General features: G+C 39.2%; 1 protein-coding gene across 13 annotated transcripts in view; it reads right to left on the minus strand.

The window, feature by feature from the left end:
* The window catches only part of SLC16A7 (solute carrier family 16 member 7), a 724,207-nt gene that overhangs the window by 199,245 nt on the left and 511,957 nt on the right, over positions 1-13,005 (minus strand). For 4 of the 13 annotated variants that reach the window (XM_057316176.1, XM_057316177.1, XM_057316181.1 and 1 more), the window contains one exon: positions 2,444-2,530. The exons of the other annotated variants lie outside the window; for them this stretch is intronic. The gene's annotated coding sequence lies outside the window, so the exon portion shown is untranslated. The remainder of the gene's footprint in view (positions 1-2,443; positions 2,531-13,005) is intronic. 13 annotated transcript variants of the gene reach the window in all.

Below are 13,005 nucleotides of genomic sequence, written 5' to 3' on the forward strand. Positions count from 1 at the left end.
TGAATCTTATGGCAAACATATTTCCTAAATGATTGTGCTATTTAGAAATTATGCAAGCATACACATTGGAGACATTCATCTTTAAGAAATTCCTCTCAATTTACAAAATAAGAGTTGACTGCATAATTTGGGAAACGAGTACTCTAAAATTTCTCCATCTTAAAAGGAATTCCTCTTGTTTTGAAACATCTACTTAAAAACAGAAATGATCTGTCATAGTCATTGGGTGGGGTTAAATGACTAGCTTTATTTATCCCTGCTTAATATAAGTACTTAGATAGGCAAAAAGAAAAAAGAGAGAGAGAAAAAAAAAATAACTCTTTGATTAGCCTAATATAAAAATGTTTCATTTTATTCTGTAGTTCTAGTAACTGGATCTCTATCTTCTCTCCCATAATTGACTCCACATTAATTTTCCAGTTTCTCTGGGACATCAATGTTGCCCTTCTCTCTCTCTCTGTCTCTTTCTGTCTCTCCCTCTCTCTCTCTCCTTTCTTTTTCAGCTGTGTCCACAGCTACTTTACAGTCCAGGGTGCTCAGTAAAGCCCCCCGACTCCCAACTTCCCACTTGCTTTTTCCTCTGTTAAACTGTGTCTATACTTCCTAAAATCTTGCTCTATCTTGTCTGGTTCTACTGTAGATCCTTCAGTTGGGATCTAGGTTTTGCTCTCTAACCATCTTACCACTTTCAATATATAGGCCCATCTCTGTTGACCTTCTGACCCATGCAGGATGACATCTTCATTTCATCTTTCCTCCAACCTACTGTGAAAACCTGCCACACCCACTATCTCACCCAGTGTTTGTTCCTGACAATCAAGGCCAAATTGAAAAGCTTCGTTCCTGCTCAATATTTTCCCCAAAGTATCCAAACACTTGAGAGATTATGACCTCTGCCCCATACTCAAGTCTCTATGGATGAATAGTCACTGGTTACTAATAGATATCCCTCATATCCATTACCTGGATGATTTTCTACAGTTTCTCCCCCTTTCTACTATTTGGACCTCAACCAAATTTCCTTTGTAGGGATCTGAATCCTGCCCACAAAGATTTTGGTCTATCCTGTCAGTCTCCCAGTGAAAGTCAGTTATAACAACATGCTGAAACCTTTAACTTCTTATCGCTCATTTGGGGACCACCAAAAAATCACTTGTGGGAAACAGGGTGGGTTAACTAGGATAGACAGATGTCCTACAATTCCTGACTTTTGCATCCTTCCTTTTAAATATTTATTTGGCTTCAGACATGAAGCAGTGACAGTGAAATGAATTAGCATTACTATTTTTTATTGATTTTTCAAATCTTTATATTTTTTAATTTTATCTGAATGTACACATGCCAGGTTCTGGATTAAAGATAGACTCCTTTATATATATCTCACAGAATATAATGAGATTATGTCTCATTATTAGTCCTTACGTCTAGGGCAACAGAATGAAAGCAAAATCAATTGTTCTATGCAAGTAGCTAGACACCCCATAGATGAGAGATAAGGAAAAAAGACTTTTTCTTTGCTTATAAAGATGAAGGAAACAGTCATCCCCTTCTCTTCTAAAAAGGTCTCCTTCCTATTCCAGCCATTTTGTGTGTAAATAAAATCTCAAGGAGTCAGATAATCCCATATGTTCTTGCCTTTTAAGACACTTGTCTACAAGTTCTAGGACTCATTCCACAGTGAATTATAAATACCTGGCAAGATCATGCTCCAGTCTTCCTGGAGGCTTAATCTGAGTACCTAGACTGGCTGCAACCATTTGGCCTTCTTAGGGATAAAATAGAAGTTTTATTATCTTTTTTGTGTTAGAGCAATTAACTAAAGAAATAGATCAGATACTCAAGTTATATGAAGAGTAAAATATTTCTGGGGGTTGTAAAACAAACATTCCATATCTTCATATCATATACACTTCATGTCATAGGAGACTAGAGTTTTTTGAAGGAGCACTGATAAATCTAGTGAAGTTATTTCTCTGGAATTCAGAACATATAAATAAGTTCTAGAAATCAATAAGAAAAATGTTACTCAGAAGAAAAAAATGGTTCAAGGATATTACCAGGCAAATCATAGAAGCACAAAAGCCAATACCCAGTGTACTTAAAAAAAAATTGCTTAATTGCATAAGTATTGAGAAATGAAAATTAATGCCAGAATGAGATCCCATTTCACATATATCAAATTTGCAAGTAATAATTCTAATAATGTTGGTAAGGATATGAAGCAATATTGCTACTTAAGACCAATTTAGCAATGGCTATCATAATTGCTTATTTCCTAAGCAATCATATTCCTCGAGAACTACTGTGCGTGCATGTAGTCGTCAGAATAACGCCCCCCCTTCAAATGTCCATGTTGTAATTCTTGGATCATATGAATATGTTAGGTTACATGGAAAAGGGGAATTGCAGTTGTAGATGGAATTAAGATTGTTAGAAAACTAACCTTAAAATAGAGAAATAATTCTGGATTATCCCTTGGGTCCAATGTGATCACAAGCATCTTTAAACATGGAAGAAAATATTAACAGACCTGAAAGGAAAAATAAGCAGCAATATAATAATAGTAGGGGGCTTTAATGCCTACTTTAAACAATGGATAGATTATTCAGACAGAAAATCAAGAAGGAAACTTTGGAATTTAGATCAGATGGACTTAGACATTTATAGACTATTCCATCCAACAGCAACAGAAAACACATTCTTCTCAAGAAGAATGCACATATGAAATATTCTCCAGGATAGATAATATGTTAGGCCACAAAACAAATCATAATAAATGTAGAAAGATTGAAATCCTATCAAGCATCTTTTCTGATAATGGTAGGATACTAGAAATCAATTACAAGAAGAAAACTGATAAATACACAATATGTGGAGATTAAACAACATGCTACTGAACAATCAATGAGTCAAAGAAGAAATCAAAAGATAAATAAAAATATACCTTGGGACAAAAAAAATGAAAGTACAACATGCCCAAACTTATGCAGCAAAAGCAGTCCTAAGAGGAAAGTTCATAATAATAATGCCTACATTAAGAAAACAAAATATTTCAAATAAATAACTTAACACTGAAAGGGGCTAGAAAAAAAAAGAACAAAGCCCAGATTTAGTACAGAGGAGTAAATGACAAAGATCAGAGGGGAAATAAATGAAATAAAGACTTAAAAGATAATAGGAAAGATCAATGGTTAGGGACCTGGGTGACTCAGTTAGTTAAGTGTCCAATTCTTGATTTTGGTTCAGGCCATGATCTCAGTGTTGTGAGATCGAGCTGCATATTGGGCTCTGTGCTGGGCATGGAACCTGCTTAAGATTCTCTCTCTCCTTCTTCCTCTGCCTCTCCCCCACTCTCCCTCACTCTCCTAAAAAAAAAAAAAAAAAAAAAAAGTGGGGTGCCTGGGTGGCTCAGCTGGTTAAGTGTCTGCCTTTGATTTAGAGTTCCAGAGTCCTGGGATCGAGTTCCGTGTCAGGCTCCCTGTTCAGGGAGCCTGCTTTTCCTTCTCCCTCTGTCCCCCACTCATGCTTGCTCTCTCTCTCTCTAGCGCTCTCTCTCTAAAAAACAAAACAAACAAAACAATGGAACTAAGAGCTGTTTTTTTGAAAAGATAAACAAAATAGACAAATCTTTAACTAGACTCATCAAGGGAAAGAGAGTACATTTAAATAAAATCAGAAATGAAAAAGAAAATGATATAACTAATAACACAAAAATACAAAGGGTCAGAAGACTATTTGCACTGCAGTAAAGTTGTATTTTCCTCAGCTTCATTTTAAGGGGTTAATTGTACAAATACATACATAATTGTTGAACAATTAAACACCAAAAAATCTAGAAGAAACGGATAAATTCCTAGAAATACATAACCTACCAAGATTGAATCATGAAGAAATAGAAAATTTAAACAGATCTGTTACTAGTAAGGAGATTGAATCAGTAATCAAAAATCTCCCAACAAACAAAAGTCCAGGACCAGATGGCTTCACTAGTGAATCCTACCAAACATTTAAAGAATTAGTACCAATTCTTCTCAAACTCTTCTAAAAAATAGAAGAGGAAGGGATACTTCCAAACTCATTTTATGAGGCCAGCATTACTGTGATACTAAAACCAGACAAAGAACACTAAAAGAAAAGAAAATTACATGCCAATATTCTTGATGAACATAGATGCAAAAATCCTCAACAAAATATTAGCTAACCAAATTCAGCAGTACATTAAAAAGATCAAACACTACAATCAAGTGGGATTTATTGAAGGGATGCAAAGATGGTTCAATGTACACAAATATAATAGAGTTCAGAAGGAGACCTGTAAGAACATTCATAGAATCACTGTAATATTAAGAGGAGAAAAGACTGAAAATATTTAGCCATAGAATAATACATAGCAGCAAAAATGAATGAACCAGAATAATTCATATCAACATAGATAATTGTTGAGCAAATATGAACAAGTACAGGATAATGCCATTAATACTTAATATGTTCTAAAAGTATAAAGAAATGGCAGTTATAACCACCAAATTCAGAATAACAATTACCTGTGTATGAGAAGAATGGGACAGGAGGAGGATCTGATCAGGGAAATGTACATAGGATACTGCAACTACATTGGTTAAGTTGATTTCTTAAACAAATGTGGGAAATAAATACTGCATCATTTTTGTCCACAAATTTCTAGGTCTGAGTTTTTTCCTAATAACATTCATAAGTGCTCTTCTTAAGACATGAGATCATACCAAGCCCTTGCTCAAAACAATAAAATTCAAACTGCTTCCCAGCGACTACGGGGCCCATAAATCTATAAATTTTTTTCTCCAAAATTTTCTCCTACTACCATGATTTTTGTTCACTTCGCTCTGGTTACACTGATCTTCTATTATTACAAAATTTGCCAATCATATTCTGATCCTCAGGCCTTTAACTTGTGTACCACTGTCTATAGTACTTCTTTCACCAGAGTATTATAGTATTACTTTGTGTCAAATTATTATCTGAGTATTTGGGGACAGTGGTGGACATGGGAAGAAAGAAAAGCACCACTCCTTAGAAGGACCTTCACTTCCCAGGTAAATTAGACTTCCCATATGTTGAGGTCTTCCTTACAATTAAGAGCTAAGTGCTTCCTATGAATGATTTATTGAAAGAAAGCAGGCCCTTAGGTGGTATCCCTCAGTAAGAAAAACAGTAGTTGAAGTTTTTTTAGGCCCAGCTTTTTCTAAGCAGAAAATCTCTTGGGCAGTGAGACTTCAGGGGAATAGGACAGCTAGGGGTGATTGCTAAAAAGAATGAGCATTAATTAAGGACCAAGGTAGAGGTCAGCCAGGGTTGAACAGATTACAAAAGGAAGAATATCCTCCAGAGAAGAACCCCTTAGAAGGAAACTGAGGCAAGTAAGACTTCACTGGAATGCAAATAGCATCTTTGGAAAGATGGCAGAGGACCAGTTTTCTACAACAGGCGTGGAGCAGCAAGGAACGAAGGCAGGTATAGCAGATGTGGGCTGACCAACTCAAACATTCCTTGTTGCCTGAGAATGGAAGCCTCCTGAGAATCCATTTTGTGCCCCCGAGTTACTTGGATGATCAAGGAGAAGATGTTAGCTCCAGGCATTTGGTGCCAGCTTTTCTCCCAGAAAGAAATGTGGTATTCAAGCTGGTTCTAATCAAATGTAGACAAATAAAAGTTATGAGAGTCCTTGCACCCCATGTGAGGAGCAAAACTAAATAACCAATTGATTGAAACACCTACAGTCTAACAAGCCCAAAGATCCCATTCTTGTTAGCATATACTGCAGCAACATTCCTCTTTGCCTTTGCTATCATTTACACATCATACTACTAATTTGCACAGAGTAAAGAAAGCATTTCCTAAAGAAGGGAAAGATCTTTAATCACAGCTATGAATTTCTGCTGTCATCAGCTTGGAGGTCACACAATATCTTGATTTCCTTTGATGAGAACATGAATACCTACTATGTTCATACTGCCAGTTGTCAGCAAATTAATAGCTTCTCCTGCTGCTGAACCACAGTGTTGTTTTTTTACAGGACTATTATTATCTTATCAAAAGTCAAAGACTCATGAGTGAACCAATAAAATATTAAATGCATTGTTATACAATTTGGTAAACTTGATAATCTTTGCTAAAAATAAGTATTCGGTGGTCTATTCCTCTGTTAATAAGCATTATTAAATTAGATTAAAACACATGTATAAGACTTTTGAAACAATTTGCATCTGAATTGAAATGTGCACACTTTAACAGCTGGAACAATGGACAAAAGTCAGTTTCCTCTAGAGGAAAAAATGGAAAATTGCTTACCAAGATGATATAAGCATGAACAGATGATAGTTAAAGATCTAGCTCACTGATTATAAGCACTATTTTAGAAGTTTCATTTCTGCACATTCCCTGTAGCATTATCAGTATTCAAGCTTTTTCATAAACTACACATGTGTGGCTATGGGAAGGCAAAAGCAATTTGATACCCTGCTGTTTCAAATTCAGGTTTGATATGAATGGGGATATGGTAATTTTATGGCACTAAAGACAATTTGCTGATTCTATCCTACCTGTCTGGATCAGTATGAGTCTTGATATTAACACTTTCAGCTTACTTTAAGATATACAACAAATTCATTAGACAATATGATATAAAAGGTACAAATCTTGAATTATAAGCAACAACAGAGAGGACAGTTTGACTCCATAGTTCACTGCTTTTAAAGGATCGTATGGCTCTTTGTTTCTCCACACATACCATCTACCTTTTTCCACCACCTCCATCCATCCCCACCTACATCACCTGTAGGCTTGAACACTTACATAGTCACCCAGCCCTAAAGATAAAAATAAATCTCAATATCTTTGGATTTCACTGTGTAACATTTATTTAAAAATAACAACGTTATGTTATAATATTTATCAGATGCATAATAATGTTACCATAGCAGCAATAAGTAAATAAGTAGAAGTTAATTTGTAACATATAATCAAAATCATGATGTAGAGATTGTGGTGATTGGGACATGATTTATATATACAATGCAGGAAAAAGGTGCAGCATTCTGACTTGCAACTCTTGCAACTTGCAAGAAAAATTATGCTTCTGAGCTGCCATTTATAATTCAGGTTGGCACCAATCAAACTGGAAACACCTGAATGTTGCATTACCATTTCTGAGCAATAGGTGAATACTTAGCCTCCAGCTTGCTCAAATGAATTGGCTAATTCTTTGTCCCTTCCTATTAATATCCCCATCTCTTAGTTTTGTGTTTGCATCTGCTAAAGAAAGGAAGAAAGGAGGGCACTAAGATCATAACTCCCAGTCCCAGAATAAGATATGCTCATGCATGTTCTCACTTCTTTCTTCTTATGATTTAACTTTGTCATTCATTTTTTTTTAAAAACTGGGTGGGTCCCCTCTCTAAGCTCTATAGTAAACATCAACTTAATTTTACCACCACCCCTTCCAGAGGAGGCTGGTACATTTATAATAGGATATGGGACCAACAGAGGAAGAAGTATCAAGTTTTAGCTGAGTGTCCAGAGAGGCCACCAGTACTTACTGAGCCACCTGCTCGATAAATTGCCTCATTCAATAATGAGCACTGCGTAAGATAGGGTTTTTTATAGCTAGATTAGGAAAGCTCGCTGCTTATGTATGTGGATGCCTGAAATTTGGAACTGATCTTTGGCCACAGTAAGGATGAGATGTGTTAGTCATTTGTGATTTGATGTTGAAAGTTCAAACTTCCCTGGAGGCACCTGGTGCAAGCTTGTCTATGATGTTTAGAAATGTTCCCATTGATGTTTTATACCTGAAATGTCTGGTTACACAATGGTTTTACTTACATGAGTAGCAGGTTATAAAGTTGTAAACTTTTGCTTGGGTTCCCTTGAAATCAAGACACTTTGTGCATATCTTGGTGGTTCATAATCTGAAAACAAAACATGCTCTGTGTGGCTGAGAAAGAATCCTGGGGCCTGGAACTCTTTGATGATTGCCTGTAGTCTTCCTCCTATTGCATTATATCTTTTATATTTAACAAAGCTTATGTGAGTACACCTTGAGGAGTCTTGTGCATCTTTCAATTATCTGACCCTATGTAATCAATGAAAGCACACACTCCGTAAGGTTCTTTTAAGGAAAGAAAAAAACCAAAAACAAGCAAGAGCCACAGAATTACTTTTCTAATCACCATTGTTTGAAATAGTCACTTGAGTATGGACACTAGCATCAAACGATTTTACTCACTAAACAAAGAGTGATATTATTTGGAGAACATACTTATCTCTCACTTTGCTTTTTCTCTAACTGCAATATGACAAGGCTATCATTTCAAATTAAGCACAAAAAACACCACTTACAAAGCACAAAAATTTAAAAAAAAAGTGTGTATATATATATGTGGCATATTAGTTTCTGGGGTCACAATCCTGATTCCAGGGGGAGAGTTAAGATGGCGGAGGAGTAGGGGACCCCTTTTTCAGCCGGTCCCCTGAGTCGAGCTGGATAGGTAACAGACCAGCCTAAATAACCACGGAATCAGCCTGAGACACAGGAAGATACATCTGGATCTCTACAAATGAACATCTCCAGCGCTGAGTATTGAGGTACGAAGAGGGGAGCCGCGAAACCGCGCACAGATATCGGAAGATAAACGGAAGGGGAGGGAGCCGCCGTGCTCGGGCGCCGGGAAGCGGCAGCCACCTGCACGGGGGAGCGGGCGGACTCACAGAGGGCACCCGCGAGAGAGCGGACTGAGACCGGTGAGCTGGGAGCGCGCGCGCCACCAGGCATCTCCCGGAACACCGGAATCCCGGTGTGCTCACGGGATCCAGACTGAGACCGGGAGCTCCCGGAGCGCGCGCGGGGCAGCTGGCGGCTGGCGGGCCACCTGCACGGGGGAGCGGGCGGACTCGCGGTCGGCACCCGAGAAACAGCAGACTGAGACCCTGAACCGGGTGCGCGCGACACCAGGCTTCTCACGGAACTCCGGAATCGAGGTGTGCTCACCGGGCATAGACTGAGACCGGGAGACCCGGGAGCGCGCGGGGCGGCCGGTGGCTGGCGGCATTAGAAACACAAAGGACAGAGACACGCCGGCCCTGGAAGTGAGGGCTGGGACGCCGGGTGTGGGGCGCACATCCCCGGACACTGCAGGGTTGAGCAGCACCAACAGTAACAGAGTTAAAGTGGCCAGAACATTAGTAGAGAACGGGCCGCAATCCCTCTGCTCTGTGACAGAGGCTGAAATTCGGCAGCTGCTGCTCTGACTCTCAGAAGAGGCACAGCAAACCGCCAGGGAAAGCAGCCAGAGAACAAAAGCCTGGAAATACCGGCTCAGAGAGTGCCCGTCCCCATCCCCCCTCGCAGGGGACACGGAGAATCTACCCAGACAGGGCTGCCTGAGTATCGGCGCGGCAGGCCCCTCCCCCAGAAGGCAGGCTGAAAAATCAAGAAGCCCACAACCCGGGTGCCTGGGTGGCGCAGTCATTGAGCGCCTGTCTTCGGCTCAGGGCGTGATCCCCGCGTACTGGAAAGGAGTCCCTCATCGGGCTCCTCTGCTGGGAGCCTGCTTCTTCCTCTCCCACACCCCTGCTTCTGTTCCCTCTCTCACTGGTTGGCTGCCACATAAATAAATAAATAAAATCTTTAAAGAAGAAGCCCACATCCCTAAGATCCCTATAAAACAAGGGGCACGGCCTGGGACCCAGTCAATAATTTGGGCTCTGGACAACCCCGCAACCTCTCCTCATCAGAATGACAAGAAGGAGAAGCCCCCCCAGCAAAGAAAAGACAGTGAGTCTGTGGCCTCTGCCACAGAAATAATGGATATGGATGTAACCAAAGTATCAGAAATGGAATTCAGAGTAACGATGGTCAAAATGATGAGTAGAATTGAAAAAACTATTAACGAAAAGGTTACTGAGAATATAGAATCCCTAAGGACAGAAATGAGAGCGAATCTGACAGAAATTAAAAATCCTATGAGCCAAATGCAGGCAAAACTAGAGGCTCTGACGATCAGGGTCACAGAAGCAGAGGAATGGGTTAGTGAATTGGAGGATGGGTTAATAGAGGAAAAAATGAAAATAGAAGCTGTTCTTAAAAAAGTCCACGCCCACGAATGTAGGTTATGGGAGATTACTGACTCAATGAAACGATCCAATGTTAGAATCATTGGCATCCCCGAGGGGGTGGAGAAAAACAGGTCTAGAAGAGATATTTGAACAAATTGTAGCTGAAAACTTCCCTAATCTAGCAAGGGAAACAAACATTCGTGTCCAAGAGGCAGAGAGGACCCCTCCCAAGCTCAACCACGACAAACCTACGCCACGTCACGTCATAGTGCATTTCGCAAATATTAGATCCAAGGATACAGTATTGAAAGCGGCCAGGGCAAAGAAATTTCTCACATACCAAGACAAAGGTATCAGAATTACGGCAGACCTGTCTACACAGACCTGGAATAAGAGAAAGGGTTGGGGGAGCATATTTAAAGCTCTTTCAGAGAAAAACATGCAGCCAAGGATCCTTTATCCAGCAAGGCTGTCATTCAGAATTGATGGAGAAATAAAGACATTTCAGAATCGCCAGTCACTAACCAATTTCGTAACCACGAAACCAGCCCTACAGGAGATATTACGGGGGGTTTTATAAAAGTAAAAAGGCCCCAAGAGTGATACAGAACAGAAAGTCACAGCCAATACAAACAAAGACTTTACTGGCAACATGGCATCATTAAAATCATATCTCTCAGTACTCAGTCTTAATGTGAATGGTTTGAACCTTCCCATAATACGCCACAGGGTTGCAGATTGGATAAAAAGAAATGACCCATCCATTTGCTGTCTACAAGAGACTCATTTCGAACCCAAAGATGCATTCAGGCTGAGAGTAAGGGGATGGAGTACCATATTTCACGCAAATGGACCTCAAAAGAAAGCTGGGGTAGCAATTCTCATATCAGATAAATTGGATTTTAAACTACAGACTATAGTTAGAGATGCAGAAGGGCACTATATTATTCTTAAAGGAAGTATTCAACAAGTGGATATGACAATTATAAATATATATGCCCCCAACAGGGGAGCAGCAAGATACACAAGCCAACTCTTAACCAGAATAAAGAGACATATAGATAAAAATACCTTAATAGTAGGGGAGCTCAACACTCCACTATCAGAAATAGAACACCCTGGCAAAAACTAAGCAAAGAATCAAAGGCTTTGAATGCCATACTCGACGTGTTGGATCTCATAGATATATATAGAACACTACACCCCAGAACCAAAGAATACTCATTCCATTCTAATGCCCATGGAACATTCTCAAGAATAGACCATGTTCTGGGACACAAAACAGGTCTCAACTGATACCAAAAGATTGAAATTATCCCCTGCATATTCTCAGACCACAATGCTCTGAAATTGGAACTCAACCACAAGGAAAAATTTGGAAGAAACTCAAACACTTGGAGACTAAGAACCATCCTGCTCAGGAATGACTCGATAAACCAGGAAATAAAAAATCAAATTAAACAATTTATGGAGACCAATGAGAATGAAAATACAACAGTCCAAAACCTATGGGATACTGCAAAGGCAGTCCTAAGGGGGAAATACATAGCCATCCAAGCCTCACTCAAAAGAATAGAAAAATCTAAAATGCAGTTTTTATATTCTCACCTCAAGAAGCTGGAACAGCAACAGAGGGACAGGCCTAATCCACGCACGAGGAAGCAGTTGACCAAAATTAGAGCTGAAATCAATCAAGCAGAAACCAGAAGTACAGTAGAGCAGATCAACAGGACTAGAACCTGGTTCTTTGAGAGAATCAATAAAATTGACAGACCACTGGCAAGACTTATCCAAAAGAAAAGAGAAAGGACCCAGAAAAAGGAGAGGTCACAACGAATACCATTGAAATTGGAAGGATTATTAGAAATTTTTATCAACAGCTATATGCCAATAAACTAAGCAATCTGGAAGAGATGGAATCCTTCCTGGAAACCTATAAACTACCAAGATTGAAACAGGAAGAAATTGATTTCTTAAACAGGCCAATTAATTATGAAGAAATTGAGTCAGTGATAAACAGCCTTCCAAATAACAAAACTCCAGGCCCGGACGGTTTTCCTGGGGAATTCTACCAAACATTCAAAGAAGAAATAATACCTATTCTCCTAAAGCTATTTCAAAAAATAGAAACAGAAGGAAAGCTACCAAACTCATTCTATGAGGCCAGTATTACCTTGATCCCCAAACCAGGCAAAGACCCCCTCAAAAAGGAGAATTACAGACCGATTTCCCTAATGAATATGGATGCCAAAATCCTCAACAAGAACCTTGCTAATAGAATCCAACAGTTCATTAAAAGGATTATCCATCACGATCAAGTGGGATTCATACCTGGGATGGAAGCATGGTTTAATATTCGCAAATCAATCAGCGTGATACATCATATCAACAAGAAAAGACTCAGGAACCATATGATCCTCTCAATTGATGCCGAAAAAGCATTTGACAAAATACAGCATTCTTTCCTGATTAAAACCCTTCAGAGTGTAGGAATAGAAGGTACATTTCTCAATCTCATAAAAGCCATCTATGAAAAGCCTACTGCAAATATTATTCTCAATGGGGAAAAGCTGGAAGCCTTTCCCTTAAGATCAGGAACTCGACAAGGATGCCCACTGTCGCCACTATTATTCAACATAGTACTAGAAGTCCTTGCAACAGCAATCAGACAACAAAAAGGGATCAAAGGTATTCAAATCGGCAAAGAAGAAGTCAAAATGTCTCTCTTCACAGATGACATGATACTCTATATGGAAAACCCAAAAGAAGCCACTCCCAAACTATTAGAAGTTATAGAGCAATTCAGTAATGTGGAGGGATACAAAATCAATGCTCAGAAATCAGTTGCATTTCTGTACATGAATAACGAGACTGAAGAAAGAGAAATTAGGGAATCCATCCCATTTACAATAG

Source organism: Ursus arctos, unplaced genomic scaffold (genome assembly GCF_023065955.2).
Source record: "Ursus arctos isolate Adak ecotype North America unplaced genomic scaffold, UrsArc2.0 scaffold_21, whole genome shotgun sequence".
Lineage (NCBI taxonomy): Eukaryota > Metazoa > Chordata > Mammalia > Carnivora > Ursidae > Ursus > Ursus arctos.